Raw genomic sequence first — 18988 nt, 5'->3', positions numbered from 1 at the left:
GGCCAGAACTCTTCAACTCTTACAACAGCAACAGCCTTGTCGAGGCAATTTGCTTGCAACGCTCCGTGACCAGTTATTTCAACTGCAGAGCAGGGGCGCCTGGTCTGGAAAGGCACTTTGCTCCCTCTCCTCCTCTGAAGCTGGGCGGAACAGTCTCATTATTTTTGATGGCTTTACATTCGAGCCTCTCTTCATCCACCCCCACCTTTTCTGTGGCACGCGCGCGCGTCCACCGTCAGTGTACGTACTTCAGACACGCACCCACGCACAACCGCACAACCCGTCCCCGGCTCTCAAGTTAAAGATGAAGTGTCATATCAATTTGTCAGTTGATTGTTGCAGGAGGGGAAGAAGGTGATAAAAAATACGCAAAATGGTATTAATTTTCGTTGCTGAATTTGTTATTCCTTGAAAACTGGCTTAGTAATGCCACACGACAGGCCCTGACAAGCATCTGCACCGCTGACAAGTGCTTGGGTCTCTTTAGTGCTGGTCATGAGAGAGAATCAAAGACAGAACAGAAAATCGCGATAATGACTTCACAGCATCAATGTAACAGTCACTTCCATGGTTAGGACAAAGATGGCCCAAATCCACCTGTGACTGTGACAGAAACTGGAAACAACTGCGATTTCCATGCTTGCCACAACAGTTTGGTCTGTGGTGTCATTGGATTTGTGACTTCCAGGTGTAGTTAGGTGAAATGACTGTACCATGAGGAAATCAACACATGGTTTCCAGTCATGATCTTTTTAATGAGTGTGCTGATCTTAAGAAGAAAACATTCAAGAGTCACAGTGGACATGAAATCATTATGAATAATACAATCTATAAGGACATGTATGGATGTATGCAGTGTTTGAATTGGGCAGGGGCGTAGGAGACACTGAAATTCTGGGGGGGACAGGGACAACCTTGTGCACTTTCCAGTGACCCTATACAAATCACCGCCCGTTAAACAAATACAATCGCATACTTTCGAAGTGAAATATTGAGAAAAGCAGGCATGTAGTCACAGTTTGCATGTATGCTTTATTGTTATTTACATTCATATAGTAATGAGACCAAATGTTTAAAAAAAACATATATATGAATCTTGCATCTTAATGCACAAAGCAGACAAAGGCCGCTGACTTAGGGTGGGGGCGTCGTGTTTGCAAGTGCATTAGGGTTTGAAAAGTACCTGCTGCTGCATTCCTGGTCTCCAGCAATTTTCAGCCAACAATAAAAATGTGAAGATAACTTTGGTGATTAATGTTCTTTTTTTGAGAGAGATCGAAGGCTTGTCTAGTGAAAGTTTTAATTGAATAGGTCAGTGAGTTACTGCTTTTGTCTGAGATATTCTTTTGGTATTTGAAGTTTATAAGTTAAAATCCTAACATTGAACAGTGAGCTATTAACCGTCATCAACGAGCTGCATAAAAACTTCAATGTATAGATTAGAACGTTATGATTTTTCCCCAGTCTTTCCCTATCCTAATGTTGGAAAATGGGTTCATTAGGATAGAAATCAATTCTGATTATTGAAGAGAACCCCCCAACCATGGTGTTATGTTTTACATTCTGAGTTTGTGTTTCTCTAGTGTTGCAAAGCCACCCTGGGCACTCCCCAACTTTTTGCTGACTGGTACTGGTGGTACCTGACTGACTGACCCTGGCCTCTGCCTAAACAGCCAGTGCTATTCTGAAAGAGGCACTTAAAAATACAGTGAAAACACCTACATACACTAGGGTGCACTATAGGTTAGGGTACCCCTATGATTGGCATGACCTCTCCTATAAGGCCCTAGTACATAATAGGGCAGGGGGATTAGAACTACTTTTAAGTCCCTAGAATATAATAAGGCATGGCAGTTTAGAGGCCAGCAGCCCTTTCTGCGCATGCATGTGTGCACTGCTGAAGCCTGAGGTCAGTTTAAAAGTAGCCCTGTGTTATAGGGCTGCTTTTAAAATGCAAATTGTGCCCAAACTCGACTTTTGGGTTTGGGGAACTTAAAAATCGATCAACTACAATGTTGGGGCAAAATTAAGTGGAAAAATGTTTTCCACTTAACTATGGCTGTATCATTTTTGCCATATAATACATCATCTGCTGCATAATCTAACGATTTCCTCCAAAACAATTTTGTAGCTCAAACGGATCCCAAATTACTAAAAGAAATGTGACTTGTGTTGCTGTGAAGTTTAGGGCCCTTTGCAAGGGTTAGTAAAGAAAACAATTCCTAAGAAAACAATTGGTCCCAGAAACTCCTAATGACTCTCAAATTAATACCTGTAGGAGAGTGTAGTATGCAATCAATTCATACAACCAAAAATGTATAATGTAAAGGCACATTCAACAGGGAAATCTCATAGATAAGAGGCCAACCAAAGTCAATTAAATTGCAAACTTCAATGTATTTCCCGCTGAATCATATTCATAAAATGCAAACTTAGGGGCTGACTACGATGGCAGGCAGACTTCAGTACCACCGCCATCGAATCGGGGAATGGGACCGCTGGCCTTCAAGGTGGAGGTCCCACGATAGGCATTACAATGCGACTGCCACTACGGTGTTCGCAGTGCCTATCTTTTACATTGCAGCAGGTGCTGCTGGCTGCATCATCCGACGCAAAATAAAAAAAAAAGGAACATGTTAAATTTATCGGTGCCTGCCACATGGTGCAGTGATATGTTGTGGGGCATCATAGATGCCCCCCAGGACCCATGTCTGAGGGCCAGGGGTAAAGGGGCCTGCTACGGGCCCCCAATGTCCCTTTCGCCATCATTTCCATGGCAGGTGAACTGCCATTGATAAGCTGGCGGGTAAGGGACATCGTAATCCCTGCTGCGGTGCATGGTAGGCACCACCAGCATTGTAGGAACCACGAGCCCCTCCACCACACTGGCGGGCTCAAGAAGCCTGTCGGGTGCGTGGTGGTTGGTCTTTCCGACTGCCAGGTAACCAACCGCCATTGTAATATGGTGGGCTGTGATGCAGTCACCAATGGCGGTGGGACCGCCACCGACGGGGTGACGTGGCGGTCCCACTGCCATTATAATCACCCCCTAAGTTTGGTGTGCATGCAAATCCTACATTGCCAACCCCTGGCAAGTTGCACTGCTAGTGCTGGAAAAAGGCCAATGGAGGTACCAATGGGTGAGGTGGACTGGCCTCAAGGGTCTTGTGACCTCAGTGACAGATTCACTGTCGATCTAGGATGTGCTTCTTCATATGCCTGCCCGTAAGACTGGAAGTGAACTGCAGTATGGATTGTGGTGGACAGGTCCACCTGCAGGTGCTCAGACACCTGGGCTTCTAAGGTCTATCGGGCCTTCTAAGGTGTAGCATCGGAATAAGCTCTGTCAGGAGTGTGGTATGGTGAACTGGTCATGAAGGTCTGAACATGGTTCTCCAGTTCCAAATTCAGCAGCTCTGGCCAGAGTGCCACATTCTCTCCCACACTGAACACCATACTGCCCCACTGAGAGAAACTCGCACTGCCTTCAGCACAACTCAATTGTGCTGCGACTAAATTCAAATTATGCACTAGACAACAGTAAAATGCTGCCTGAAAAAAATGAATTACACCCTGGAAAAAGCAAACACTCATAGGGAATGCAAGAATAAGCAAAGCATGTGAACTGTAATCAGAAAAAAACATGGTTACCTTAACGGTTTTAAACTCATTAATCAGAAATCAGTAAGTGATTTTGCCTGAAAAGTTCAAGACATGGCTACAGGACCAGGAAGGGACCCCTTTCAATGTCCATTGCTTATATCCTTTCAAAATGTATGCAGTTTGGATTAAAAAAGACCACATCCCCAAACACAGAGCCGCATTTTATAAGCTAAAATATTTAAAAAGTTGAAAACGATCATATTAAACGTTTCCACTCTACACATCAACAAGGTATTGCAGTCCCTTTAGGAATGGCGCTCTTACCCACCCTGTGAAAACAATGTTGTTCAAAGAAAGAAGATAAAAAGAAAGTAGCGCTTTCACTGGCAAACTCTGTAAAGTGGCGCTAATGTGTGTGGGTGTAAATAACAGTCTGGCCTGTCTGCTGTCCACTCGGTATTGCTTTATTTAGGTATTTAACTATTTTTTCTCTCCATTCCGAGGTTTTTCTTTTCAATAGAAAACGGTCAGAAAATGAGGACATTTACAGCCAAAGTGTTCAGCCTTTTTTGGATCAATTTCACAGGGGAACAAATAAAGAAAAGGAGAGGCAAGAGAGAGTACCTTAAGAGCTGCCTCTTGAAATCAGCACGTAAGCAGGAGCGAGACAGAGACAGAAGGGGATGGAGGAATAAAGAGAGAGGGCAGCCGCCAGAGGCAGATCAGGAGTAGTGGACTCGGTCCTTGCCATGAAGGAAAAGAGACAGCGTTTATTTTTTCTCCGTTCTCTGCCTTTCCCAGAATGGCTGAGCCTTCCTGCAGCATAACAAAAGGCAGAGGGCGGGTGGCCTCTGACTCCAGGCAGGTCAAGTGCAGGGCCATTAGGTAGCGCTTTCGCGTGCTAATGGCCCTGCGATAACAGAAGGGAGAGGGGAAATTCCTTTGTCCCCTCGTCCCCCCCACCCTTGTCCCCCGTGTCCCCCCCACTCCAAAATCTGGGGGGGATATATCCCCGCGTCCCCCACACTTCCTACGCCCATGGAATTGGGAATCATTTACTCTGGTAACCCATACATTGGGGGTCAAGGTGTGGCAGAGGAAAAAGGGTGAAGTCATGAGGGGCAGATCCTGAAAAAACAATCTGCTGCAACAAAAGTGGCAACAAGGACAAATGTGTCAGCAAATCTGATCTTAATTTATTGGTTACAAAGAGGCTGTACTTAAAATATTTACAGGGTTAAGACACCTGCTGCAGAGATCTTTGTATGCCCAGCAATTTTGACGGGATAATAAGAGCAAAAAATTAACTCTGGTGGTTACTGCATTTCTGCGAGAGTTCTGTGTCTTGTCCAATCACAGTTTTGTCTCAAAAAGTAATAATGAGGGCTAATGTGCCTCCGGCAAAGCTCATCCTGTAACATGTAAATCACAGATTTGTATTTTATGTACATAGGTAAGTGGGCTATTGAGAATTTTTTCCTTGAAGTTCATAAATTGCAGTCCTTCCAATATAGCACAGTGATCTATTTACCGAAATAAAGGAGCTGCATGCAAACTGTAAGTCAAGGGTTTAAATCTTTATTGTTTTCTGTTGTTATTCTAAGTTCACAAATAAGGACTCTTCTGGGAACTAATAAAGTCTTGTTAGCACAGAAAACTCCAATCACTGCATTACATTTTATATCCTAACTGTCCTAAGAGTTCACTCTTAATACAAATTGTCTACAAGTATGGACTATAAGTGGTTCCTACACCCAATATCCTTCATTGTCTTAAGTAATGTTTCCTGTATGTTGATTTACACAGTTGTGTGATTTATTGTGCAGACGCAATATGAAAGCTCGGCTCTTTATGTGCTTGAGGTTCATACAGGACCTCGAGCTGAGCCAGAGCCAGGCTTGAGCCTGGATGGAGTTTTCAGTGGCTCGCCCACATCTAGGTCTGGGCTTTCGGCTCCAAATATCTTCTAGCCAGGTTGAAACTTTAAAAAAGAAGGACAAATGACGCTTTAAATTTAGCTTTTGTTTTAGGCCCAGCTAGAAGTGAAAATACAAAGCCCCCTCACTTTCTGCTGATTGCTGAACTGAACAGCGTTCAGACAGTGTGTAGGTGTGACTGAATTGTGTCTCGGTGTCAGAAAATGAGGCCAGGACAAATTCAGCATATTTCCCTTGGTCAGCTGGATTCCAGATTTGGCCCAGAAATAGCTGCTGGAACAGGGATCTGGCAGTTTCCCCCTAATTTCCAGCACTGGGTGTATGCCAATTGTAGACAGCACTCATTACAAGTTTATTGACTCGTTATTTGCCTCACCAGAGCCCTCATACCACCTGATTTCATGTGAGCAGCTTATGCAGCTCTGGTACTTTTCTTTCATACAGTCTTGTGCTTTTAGGGTCCTGCACTCTTTTTTCGTTTCAACTGAACAACCTGGGATCATTTTTAAAAGGTATTTCAATGGTTCGAATATGGAGCCCCAGTGACATGATGCACTCTTGTTTCATTTGCCATGCCGGTAGCTTCAGCTGAATTAACAATTAGCTTAAAATATATCATCATACCCTACTGCTGAGGTTTCTAAGAGTTGTTAAAGGCCCTCTTCCTGAGTAATAGACTTGTGCCACAGAAGAGGGACAATAGTGAGGGAGATGGCCTTTAACAACCAGTATAGCCTGAGGCAGAACAACAATGATGGTCTTTAAATTTCCCACCCACTGAGGGAAGACTGCTCTAAAATAATCAGGGGAAATAGAAAGACAATCATTGGAATGTTGGAGAGAAGAAGGTCTTTACCAGTCATTATTTGCCCTGAGCAACGTCATTGTCTTCTAGGGAGCTCTTAACATTACAGTGTTTTAATCATTCCTCCCCACTGCCACTTTCATCCTTTTCTCGGCTTGTTAATGTCCCTTTTTATCAAGTAACTCATCCCTTCCATGTTAACCCTTGCTTTTACAGAATATTACTGATTGAGCGGCAGCTCCTCCTAAATGGTGGAGGAGCATCGCCCTGCCTGCTGCGAGCCCAGCAGGCAAACAATAATAAATAAAATGGCGCAATCATGCCATTTTATTTTGCCACCAGCTCTCACTGTGTACAGCATGAGCGTGAGGCAGGAGGACGGGGTTGAATCCTGCTCTTGCAAGATTACTGCTGCCCTTTACCTTGCGCTGGTCGGGTTGGCCGATTGGATACCTACGGCCAGCCCGACATGCGCACTGTACATTCAGCTATCTATTGCTGGCACAGGCCCCTAGCTTCAAATTGAACTCTGGGTGAGTCTTCTCCCACCAATCCTGGAGCTGCTCTCATGCTGAGAGCAGCTCCAGGATTGGTCAGGAGTTGCGTTCCACAAGCAGGAATGGAAGTCCTTCTGTTTCCTGCTCGTGAACATCACGCCACGATCGCTGGGAGTGCTGCACCGGGCTGAATATCATGGAGGTGAGTTGGGCGCATGGCCCCATCTCACCTTAGTTTTGTATTGCCAGCCGCTGCTGCGGAGCGGGAAATCTTGTATCTCAGTCTTCAAAAGTAGTTATAAAATAGCCCCCGCCATTGGTAATATAGAGCTTTGTTCATTGACAAGGAGAATTGTGAAGGAGCAATCATTTACATCAAACACCATAAAATGGTGAAGTTTATTTAGGGCTTCACAATAGTCAATAAAGAAAGTTATAGCGAGTTAAAGGCTTTTAATAACAAATCAAATTGATTAATTTATTCAGCAAATATTAATCCTCTGTCACCATTACAGATTAAAATATTCCATTAGTCGGTATTTCAAGACAAGGTAAAATACAAAGTCAGTGAGTATAATACACAATATAGATAAAATACAGCAGGTGTTTTCCATAAAGGCATTCCGTAATCTAGAGTGATCAAGTTTTAGGCATAAGAATTGCACTTTTCTTTAATAAGCAAAGAAAGGTGTCAGTTTAGAAATCAAAATAAAGATTTCTGATGAGAGAATAACAATGCATAGGTCTTAAGCCTTTGCACTTAAGCAATGAACAATTTTACAGGCGGGTAAGTATTCTCATCTATAAATCCGCAGACATTTCTTAAAAGAGAAGGGCTCAAAAGGGATTTCTACTGAAGAGATGAAATCCTAAGAATTTCAACTGCTTTTAGAATACATGCTAATATAAATCTGCTAAAGCATAATTTGCAGCAGTTGATACATTCCACACGCCCAATTTCCGATCAAATTTCAGGTAACTCTGGGAGCAGGTCAACTCCATAGTTGCTCATGTCTTCACAATAAGCCACTGAATCAAATCCTTAAACGATACACTGTCCACATCTTACAGTTTAGATAGTTCTTACCAAGAATCGCTTTTCCCGCCATCTTCTCTCCTCCCAAAGAGAGCCTCGCTATCAGTTATCTAATACATAACAAATACCTATTCACCATCTAACAAAAGGTTTCTGGAAAGTTACAGCATCAGCAGTGGAAGAGAAAAACATCTTGTGCAAAAAAACAGTTTAATGTGAAAAACAGACCTTTCAATCCTAACATGTAAACCAGCATCAATAATGGCTTCAGTAGTTAAGCTAACTTAAGCCAGTACGTTTTATTATTTCATTTGAATTTTTGCAATGACTAAGTATGATTATCTACTACAAACTTCTATATATGATACATGTGTTCTTCAGCACAAATTGCACACTTTGTGGTTAAAAGCGTTTATTTTGCAAAAATGAGGACATTTGCTTTAGCCATACCAAGCCAATAACTCTACCATTGTAAAATTCCCCTACTTCTTAGATCTTAAAACAACTACTACCTTCTCCTTTCTGCAGGGCAGTAACCAAGGTGTGGGAGGGTGTCTGGCAGGGCCTGGCTCTCACAACATTAATACTGGCCCCCGGAGGAGGAGCCTAGCGCGCAACCAAGATGGCTGCGTAGGTGCGAGGCTCCCGAGGACCTCCGCGACCTCCTATGACTATCCTGAGCATATCCTGTCCCAGATGAGGGGACTGTGTTGGTGAGCCTGAGCTGAGGTGGCGCCCGTTTTCCGCTTCCAAATCGGACCTCAGACACCGACTTTAGCACCGATTGAGGTTTGCGGCCTTCTCCTAGCCGAACCCCGGATTTGCGTTGTGGGGCGATCCAGTGACGAAGTGAACAACAGCGGCGGGCAGGGCTTGGTGGCTCGCGTAACCCGCACTTTCACTTTCGCTTTCACACCCTCCTTGCTGTCTATGCGAGGTTGGGTCGCGGGGCTTTGTGTGTTGGTGTGGCCTCGCCCGGGGGCCCTGCCTGCCCGCCGGCTGTGATCCGCCCCGCAGATCTGGGGTGGCACCCCCCCCGGAGCCCGTGGACCGGCTTACCCGCCCTTCACGACGTGGCTGGTGCGACCGGGAGACTGGGACCATGGCCACGAAACAAGATGGTGATCGGGCAAAGGTAAAATCGACCCGGCGTGGCGCAGCCCATCAGTCCAACAGCATGGATCGCTATACCCTCCAGAAGGGATCTCCCGAGGTGCCACGCAGGTCCCCTGAGGGCCCTACTGATGCCCCCGATCTGCCCACGGACCTGACTCTGCGGGATGTCATGGGCGCCATCGCCGAGATGAAGGCCTCTGTGGGCCAGCGTTTTGATACACTGGCGCAGAAGATCGACTCGGTCCTCGTGGATGTTGGCCTGGTAAGGGCCGATCTCTCCAAGACCAACGACGAGTCGATTCTTTGGCCCACACCGCATCGGGCCTTACGACAGATGTGGCGGCCCTACAAACAGAGGTGCGCCGGCTTGCTCGGGCGAGTGCGCTGATGGATCGCCGCCTGGAGGACTCCGAGAGTCGGGCCCGGAGGAACAACATCCGTATCATAGGGGTGCCTGAGGGACGTGAGGAGGCGGCGGCGGACCTTTTCGTGGAAGACCTGATTGTTACCCATCTCCAGCCACGGGGGCTGAGTAAATTCTTCGCTGTAGAGAGGGCCCACAGAGTTCCCGGGGGAAGGCCTAAGGTCGGAGCCGCTCCGAGACCTCTCATTGCCCGGATTTTTAATTTTCGGGACAGAGACGCTATCCTGCAATCTTCCAGACTACAGGGACCGATTAGACTTGACAATATGGACATCAATTTCTATCCTGATTTCACCCCTGCGGTCCAGAAGCAGAGACTGAGCTTCCTTGGTGTCAAGCGTCGTCTTCGGGACCTAAATTTCAAATACGCCATGCTTTTCCCAGCTAAGCTGCGAGTGGAGGTGGATGGTCGCACACACTTTTTTGATCGTCCCGAAGCGGCCGGGGACTGGCTGGATACTCTGTCTCGGGATCGGGATCGGGGTGGCGGGGGGGGAGCGGCCGGGGGAGAGGGCTCGCCGGATCAAGACTGAGGGACTAATATTAGGCCTCGCTCGGGACAAACATGATGCCACTTTTTGACCATACGTTGGATTGCTTAAGTTCCCCTCCTATGGAGGTTGTGTGGGGTCTCCTGGGGGTTCTCCCTCCTCCTCTGGGGGTTTAGTTAGTTTAACTATCTATGGGGCGACAGGCACACTGCACGTTGGGGGGGCTGTCTGGGCTCATGCAGGGGTGCAGGGAGGGGGGAGTTTTGTTGGGGTGGGTGGGCAGGGATGGGGTGTTGTTAGTTATGATCACAAGGCAACCCTTTTTTTGTGTTGGTTCTACTGTGCTCTCGGGGGGACGAATGATGGTTTCTGTGTATGATGGGGGGTAGGGAATTAACTTTGTTGTCTTGGAACGTTAATGGTCTGGGGGACAGGATCAAACGAGGTGTGGTCCTACAGTATCTGAAGCGACTCTCGCCCGATGTAGTTTTCCTGCAGGAGACACACCTTATTGGTAATTCCTTTTGCGCCATGAATCGGCGTGGCTACCGCCTCGTGGCCCACTCGGGCTTCACGTCAGGCTCGAGGGGTGTGGGTATCATGGTAAAGAACTCGCTCCCGTTAGAAATTGATGAGGTGCTCCACGACGACAGGGGACGTTACACTGTCTTGGTGGGGAGAATGGAGGGCAAAGTGGTTGTTTTTGTGTCAGTGTACGTCCCACCGGGGTTGCAGTCGACCACCTTTGCAGACCTGGGGCGCCTCCTCCTTGGCCTTCCGGGGGGGCTTCTGGTGGTGGGGGGGGATTTCAACGCGGTGGTTTCTGGGACTGTGGATCGTCACCCCCCTAGGGACCTCCCCCGGGCACAGGCGTGGCTATCCGGCCTCTTGGACACACTGGGATTGGTGGACTGCTGGCGCTTAAAGCATCCCACGCAGCTGCAATACACTTTCCACTCGGGGGCCCATGGTAGTCTCTCACGGCTTGATTATGTCCTTGTCCCGGCGGCCTATGTCGGGAGGGTGGGGGAGGTGCGCCATTTGGCACGGGGTATCTCGGACCACTCCCCGCTTCTGCTGCATTTCGATGTCTTTCCGAGGGGTGAGAGCAGGGTGGTCCCAATCAATTCCTGGTATCTGCGTGACCCCACCATTCGCGCTGACTTGATTAAATCCCTCCAGCGCTATTTTGAAGAGAATGTGGGGTTAGTGCCTTCAGCTGTCTCCCTGTGGGAGGCCTTCTAAACAGTGCTTAGAGGGGAGGCCCTATCCCTTATTTCCCACGCCCGGAGGCGCGAGCGGGAGGAGGTGACCCGGGTGGAGGCTGAAATAGCTGAGCTGGAGGGTAATCTAGAAGATGGGGTGACGGATGCTGCACTACATGTCCTCCAGCTCAAACAAGCGGCTTATAGGGCCCTCGTTACGGAGGCGGCCAGGGGCCTTAGTAGAGAGCAACAGGGGCGACTGTATGATGTGGGTGATAAGGCTGGTAAACTGATAGCGTGGTTGGATAAAAAGGAGAGAGCGAATCGTGTGGTCCCGCTGATTGAGAAAACAAATGGTGTGTGTGTAACTGAGCCAGAAGAAATTGTCTCCTGTTTCGCGGATTACTTCCGCGAGGTGTATTCCCCGGTCTCTTCTTGCTCGGAAGAGGATTCCCGTGCCTTGCTTAGGGATATCGCGCTGCCTTCCCTTTCTGGGGAGGACAGGGTGTCGATGGACGCCGCTCCCACCTCCGACGAAATCGCCCTCGCCATACGCTCGGTCGCTTCTGGCAAGGCCATGGGCCCGAATGGTATCCCTATCGAGTTGTATAAGCTGCGACCGGATACATTGGCGCCTCACCTCCGCGCAATGTTCCTCGCGGCCCACTCGCTGGGCTCCCTCCCGCTTGACCAGCGTCTGGCTACAATCGTGGTGATTCACAAGGAGGGGAGACCTCGGGATCGGGTTACTTCTTATCGGCCTATCTCACTATTGAATGCGGAGCCCAAAATTCTCGCCAAGGTACTCGCCAATCGGCTGGTCGGTGTGGTGGGAGATCTGGTTCATCAGGACCAGTCTGGCTTTATTCCCCATCGCAACACAGCCCTTAACCTGCGGCGTTTGCATGGGGTGCTCGCGCGCGTCCCATTTATACGGGAACCGGACATTTTGGCGTCCTTAGACGCCACCATGGCGTTTGACACGCTTGAGTGGCCATACATCTGGGCGATGCTTGCGAAGTTCGGATTTGGCCCAGGATTCATCAGTTGGGTCAAATTGTTGTATGCGGGCCCCTTGGCGCAGGTGGTCGTGAACGGAAGAGTATCGGCCCCGTTTGAGCTGGGCCGGGGCACGCGACAGGGCTGTCCCTTGTCGCCGCTTCTTTTTGCGCTTGCCTTGGAGCCCCTGGCGGAGTGGCTGCGGTGGGAGCCTTCCATCCGTGGTCTCCGTTGGACCCCCGAGTATGAGGACCGCGTATCCCTATACTCTGATGACATCCTTCTGTACCTAGCCTCCCCACGTAAATCACTTATAGTGCTAGTTGATGTTTTACAATCGTTTGGTCGTAACTCCGGTCTCGTCATCAACTGGGCTAAATCGTGTGTGTATGTTCTCTCTGGGGAGGCTCCTATTCTCCCGCGGGGCTGTCCGATTCAGATCGCCCCGCAGGGATTTCGGTACCTGGGTGTCTTCATTACTCTGGACCCGGAGGCCCGTTATGAACGTAATCTGCTTCCCCCCCTCCAGCGTCTGCGGGTAGATGTCGCACGCTGGCGGCGCCTGCCGCTTTCGCCGCTCGGCCGGGCGGCATTGTTCAAGATGATGTCTCTGCCGCGTTTCCTGTACGCTTTGCAGAACACTATGGACTTAGTCCCGGCGCGCTACTTCCGTGAGGTGGAGAGTCTGCAACGCCGCCTGTTCTGGGACGGGAGGCCGCGCATTGCCCTGGCGAAGCTGACGCTCCCATGGTTTGACGGGGGGATTGCCCTCCCGGATATTAAACGGTACTATTGGGCCTCCCAGCTCGCTGCCATTAACCATGGCCTATACGGGCCCGCCTTAAACCCGGCATTTGAAATGGACAAGATGCTCCTGCCAGGTGGCGACTACAATCGAGCGCTCTACTCTGGCGCGCCCGATGCTCGTCTGACGGGCCCCACGCGTGTCATGGTGCAAGTCTGGCACGCGGCCAATGCAGCTATGGGGTGGAAGGACCGCTTGACCCGGGCGTCACCACTATACGCGTCTGAGCGGTTAGGCTCCCTGTGGACCTCTAAGGGCTTTGAGAAGTGGGACATAATAGGTATCAGTACAGTGGGGGATCTCTGGATGAGGGGAGGATTTAAAACGTTCGATATGTTGCAGACGGAATTTCAGTTGCAGGGCAGTGAATACTTTCGGTATTTGCAGGTCCGTCATGCGCTGGGCTCCGTCTTCTCGGACGTTGCCTCCATCCCAGAATATTCCCCCCTGGAGGATAGAGTGCTGGATGGACACGTCCCGGACAGCACGATCTCACTGATCTACAAAAAGCTGATAAACGACCGCTCGGGCCTGCTGACTGCCCTTCGTGCGGCTTGGGTTGCTGACGGGCTGGAGTTGGACGACGAGGACTGGACCTCCGCGGTGGCCTCCCCGAAGGAGGTGGCCATACCGGCTCGCCTTCACTTCGTCCAGCTCAAGATACTCCACCGGGTCTACATGACGGGGCCAAAGCTTCTGCGTATGGGCTATGCTGGAGATGGGTTGTGTAAGCGTGGGTGTGGTGCTTTGGGGACCTTTCTGCATATTTTGTGGGAGTGCCCGGAGGTGGAAGGGTTCTGGCGTGGTGTACATGAGGTGCTGCGACTGGTTACGCATGTGGCGCTGTTGCCTGAAGCGAGAAGATGCCTGTTGAATGTGTGGGAACCGACTGATTACTCGGCGCCGCAGACGTGGTGGGTGACTCTGGGATACATGATAGCCAAGCGTGATATTGCTCAACTGTGGGGGTCCCAGAGGCCCCCGACGGTCTCGGCCTGGAAAGAACACATGGACTGGTGCATGTTTCGAGAAAAGGTGGTGTATGTGGCGAGGGGTAAGCCTGGGACATGGGTGAAAGTATGGGGCCCCTGGAACGCCTACCGAGGGGGTATCTGTGCACCACCGCTGCTGCCTGATGCCTCGCCAGCCCCGTCCCCTTCGCCGACTCATTCCCCCGCTGCCGGGCATTGGGTTCCCCCAGTCCTCGCTCTGTTCTCTTCCCCCTCTTTATACTTCTGTGTATAGTTGGGATCCCCCCCTCTAGGGGAGCACGTGCTGCTATTTTGGATTGTGGCTTGCCTTGTGGGTGTGGTTTTAATTTTTGTTGTTCTTAAGTTAAAATGAAACCGCATAATGGGGTCTGGACGATGTGGCCTTTGACATTGTTACCTACTGAGAACTGCTCATCCGTAATACCACGTGTTCCATAAATGTCTGTCGTATGTTCCTACCATTGCTAGCGGCCGGCCGGAAGGTTGTGGGCCCATACTTGTATACTTTTAAGACCTGTAATAAACGGTTTAAAAAAAATAATAAAATACTGGCCCCCAATAAATGCAGCTGGCAGCAGGTTGGCTGACGGGTCAAAAGATTGCAATAAAAATAAAAGCTTAGCTTATATTAATACTTCACCTCTGAGCGAGTTCAGCATTTAATCTAAAATAAAAGTCCTGTCCTGCATTGTAAAACAAACATCAAACCATTTCATTAATTTTCAGATGATCAGCGAAACTACTCTTGCTAGTAAAATGCATATTTTCATTGCCAATTCAACTATTTTCTAATTGTTGTTTAAACTGCTCCTCAAACTACAGTTTTGCCAATTCTAAGTGCTGTAACAGATATTAGTATTACTCATTTTATGACGCTTAGTTTACTGACTTTTGGTAGGAGTGAATGTTGAGACAGCCTTGCTTGGATTTGAATTGGTGACCTGATGACTATGTTGCTCTGATATGAATTTACCTTAAAAAAAAGAAAAGACAGGAGGTGTTTGCCAAAACAGGAACAGGTTGGTTTAGTTAAATGCAGTGGCCGGGAGAGCCTCAACAGAGTCATGTGTAAAGACAGCCTCAATGGGATGTATGATGTTACAACGCATACATTTACATCGCGGTACATTACATTGCGGTTTTTACAACGCAAGTCGTTACAACGACTTGCGCTAGATGGCGCTCTAGGACAAGGAATAGGACTTAGGAGTAGTATAATTTACTATTCCAACTCCAGTTTACGTACAGTAGGGAAGGTGTTGGATAGTAAATTATACTATTCCTTGTCCTAGAGCGCCATCTAGCGCAAGTCGTTGTAACGACTTGCGTTGTAAAAACCGCGATGTAATGGCATCGCGATGTAATCCCCGCGTTGTAAACGATGTTTCCCGCCTAAATGTACAGATGTTTTGGACAGTAATATATATAGTTCTTGAGGTAGAATACAATTATTCCACATTCTTGTAAAGCATGAAGATCCAGGCCTAGTCCTGAACCATAAATACAACCATCTGATAAGGGGGACACAGGTGGCTCTCGACCTCATGGAGAGCTAGTATGGGCCAGCTTGCCTGTGTCCAGATGTCTGAATCAAAATGGGCAATCTAGTAATCCAGGGACCTGGGTCTGGCATGAAAAGCACGTGATCAATGTGTGTGGTGTGCATGTTGTTTTCTGACTGGTTCCTAACTACATGTGGCACCTGACTTTGTGGTATTTTGGAAACACATGCCTTTGGCCAAACATGTTTTCTTCGGCCAATCTCCTCGAACCTGTTTGTGGTGTAACTGCCTATCTGTGGGATCAATCACATTTTCCCCTGTTTGCACATTTATTTTTGGGCCAAGTGTAACTCCACTTGTGACCTATCAATTGGTAGGCTTGGGTTTGGGTTGCAGGGCCTGTCTGACCACATATCCCTGACTCTGGGTTGATGGGGAGGTTATCTCAGGTGAATTAGACAGAAATTATATGAGTTTGTTATTACCTGTCCATATAGCATGGCAGTCATTGATATCATATTTAACGACATTCTCATTATTATGTGTATGTTTATCATAACGTACAGCAACATAGTTTTTTCCTGATATTGACATTGCTATGCGTGCATAAATTATGGCATACATTGACATTGCATTTAATGGTATTGACGTTGTTATACGTACATATATCATATGCGTACATTGACATTGCATTCACCGATGTTAACAACTACAACATTGTTTGAAGGACTAACATTTAGCTCATTGAGCTACCCCTCCAACAAGTGAATCTTTCTTGCTAACAAAAATGTTGTTTCACAGCTTCTCTAAAATAATCCTTCCTAAAGAACACGTCACCTGCTATCCATTTCTTAGTTCACCAGATTTCCATTCTTCTTTACTCTCAGCCTTTTCCATTCCCTTAGTGCTTTGAAGTGAACTTATGACGGTATGCGTAGTTTATAAGCAAACAGTGAAATCCCTGGAATACACTGACACGGGGAGCCACATTGACACTAAGAAATTGACATTGGGCACCAACAATGACTCCAGAGCACCAACAAAAGTGCACCAACATTCCCACTGACAAATTGCCACAGGAGAATTGACATGAGGATAATGACACTGGAGTGTTGGCATAGGTCATAAATATTGACACTAGAATGCTGACGCAGGTGCACCAACATTGACACTGACACAGCAGCAGCAATCTCACTGCAACATCAACATAAGGGCACTGCTCCTGGGACTCTGAGAAGTGGGCACAGTTAGTGGAACTTTGACACAGGACCACTAATATTGACAAAGTGATATTGACCTGGGGCAGTGACACTGGAAAACTAAAAGATGGCACAAAAAGTGTTGCTGGGACTGTGCCATAGGACAGTAACACTGGAAGATGAACACGGGCATTAGGATGCTGAGACTGATGGAGCAAGTTTTCATAAATGAAACTTGCTTGTATGCAATCCTCTCAAATAAATATGTAACCCCGTAACCAACACGTTTTGTAAATACTAACCTTGCATTATATACAACATACAGTATCCTGGGGAAGCTTTCCTATGTCCAATACTAACAAGTAACCTGAGTGTCTTAAACTGGCCGACAAAACACGGGATTTCTATTGCGCATGCGTCTACTGCATCTACGTAGTATGACACTGTCGCTTTTGGTGGGAAACCTTTGCAGCTGTGCAGTGGCATTAAAATGGCCGCCTCAAACTCACACACTAAAGCACCTGCTGCTGATAAACTAAAACTCATAAGCTTATTAAACACTAATGCAAAAGAATTAAAATAAGTAAATGGGGATAGAGTAGAGTTAAGTGGTATACAGAGAAATAATTTATTTCTGTCTTCTAACGTGTCTTTTTCTGACTTTGTTATTAGTTCTTATTTGGGCCTCGAAGGGTGACTGGAATCTCTACCCGCATAATATGTGCGCACGCGCATAAAGACTGACCGGAAACAAAGATGGCTCCCGTGTCACTCGGCCAAGGGCATCTTGAGTTAAGAAGCCTGGGAATATTGCACTGTTGACCCCAACGAATGAAACAATGTTTAAAAATGTTTAACTTACTGAGTAATTTGAATTTTGGGCGGATTAAAGCTATGGGAAAGGAAATAAAGGGGCGGGAACATAGAACAATCGTTCATAGATGAAATATGTACTTTAGGTGGTGTGATGAACTCACCTCCTCATCCTAACCAATTAGAATAGGGGGAAAACATAAAATGCAACATTTGGGGGTGGTACATGAACCCTGAGAATTGTATAATTGAGGTAAGCTAGCTAGTTTTTTTATCCGACTTGTCAGAACTTTCATTTCGACTCGTCACTGACCCAACGCTTATACTGCTCCCTATTCTGTCTGTGATGCTGTCTCAGACTTTGCTGCTGCCAGAAACCCTGTCCGAGAGTTCGAGATACTGATCGAAGTATATTGATCTAGAGAGGTCGCGGAACTGGGATACTCGAGGAGAATATTGCCAGTGAGGGGTGCGACGCCGGCGTTGCACAATAGAGGAGGTTACCCTTCCAGATCCAAATCTGCCTGATCTCCTACCTGTACCCTGTCTTGGAGATTCTATCTGGCCCCTATCTACGGAGTTGGGTTCATCTCAGACCAATAGGTAAATATAATTAGGTAACCTGTCTTTTATGCCTATCTCTCTCCTTTTTCCCCTTCTTCCTTTCCAGGTACCGTCTTCATTGATCATTTTGAAATACTGCTATGATTGATTTTATTTTGCCTCTTGAATTGAAGGTGACTACTGTAATTGATTCTTGGCTCACAAATTAATTTAGATAAAAGTTTTCAAACTTCCTGAGTCTCTGGTTATTCAAAGAAAGAAAGTAAATGTCATTCTACCTTAAACTAGCTTAGAAACCTGATTCGTCCAGAAAATGAAATAAATTAAATTAAATTGGTAAGACTTGGTAAAGGTGAATAACGAAATTCCAGGTATTATTACACAAAATTGATGTCAGTGGGGTTTCACTAGCCTACTGTGTGAATGTGGTTTGGGGCCAGGTGAGTATTAGGTGTATGTGTGATCGGAGCTAGTGACTCGCGCTCCATCACGACTACGACACTGACACTTGAATGCAACACCACATTAGTGACCAACACAGGGACACCAACACCAGAAAACTGACTAGAGGAACATAACACTTGGTTAGCATATTTAAGTTACTTATTAAATCCCTCGTAGGGTGGTATACCATATACCCAGGGTCTGTAAATCAAATGCTAGTGGTGGGCTTGCAGTACTTATTGCACTATCCACTTCACTAGCCCTTTAAAACACGTGGTAGGTCTGCCACTGCAGTCTGAATGCAGTTTATTGCAAATCCCATTTTAGTGCATATAGGTTAAGCCTAGGGGTAGACCCTGTGTAGCCCGTAGGGCAGATTGCATTGTAATTAAAAAGTTGGACATTTGTAATCTTTACTTTTCCTGGTAGAGAATAACTCCTAAATTTGTCTTTTACTACTGTGTGGCCTACCTCTTCCACAGTATAACATGGGGTTGCTTTATTAAAAATTATTAATGATAACTGCTGACTGGGAGCAGCTACAAATTTTGTGTTT

General features: G+C 47.2%; 1 long non-coding RNA gene across 3 annotated transcripts in view; it reads left to right on the top strand.

Annotated features, from left to right (window-relative positions):
* Nucleotides 1-18988, top strand: part of LOC146866099 (uncharacterized) — a 281686-nt gene that overhangs the window by 26425 nt on the left and 236273 nt on the right. Inside the window, exon 3 of one of the 3 annotated variants that reach the window (XR_014976763.1) lies at nucleotides 17284-17941. The exons of the other annotated variants lie outside the window; for them this stretch is intronic. This is a non-coding gene — a long non-coding RNA (uncharacterized LOC146866099). Of the gene's footprint in view, nucleotides 1-17283; nucleotides 17942-18988 lie in introns of those variants that run through there. 3 annotated transcript variants of the gene reach the window in all.

The sequence above is a fragment of the Triturus cristatus genome, chromosome 2_1 (assembly GCF_964204655.1).
Source record: "Triturus cristatus chromosome 2_1, aTriCri1.1, whole genome shotgun sequence".
In the NCBI taxonomy this organism is placed as follows: domain Eukaryota; kingdom Metazoa; phylum Chordata; class Amphibia; order Caudata; family Salamandridae; genus Triturus; species Triturus cristatus.
The sequence above is the reverse complement of the archived record's forward strand: the minus strand, read 5'-3'. Positions and strand labels throughout refer to the sequence as shown.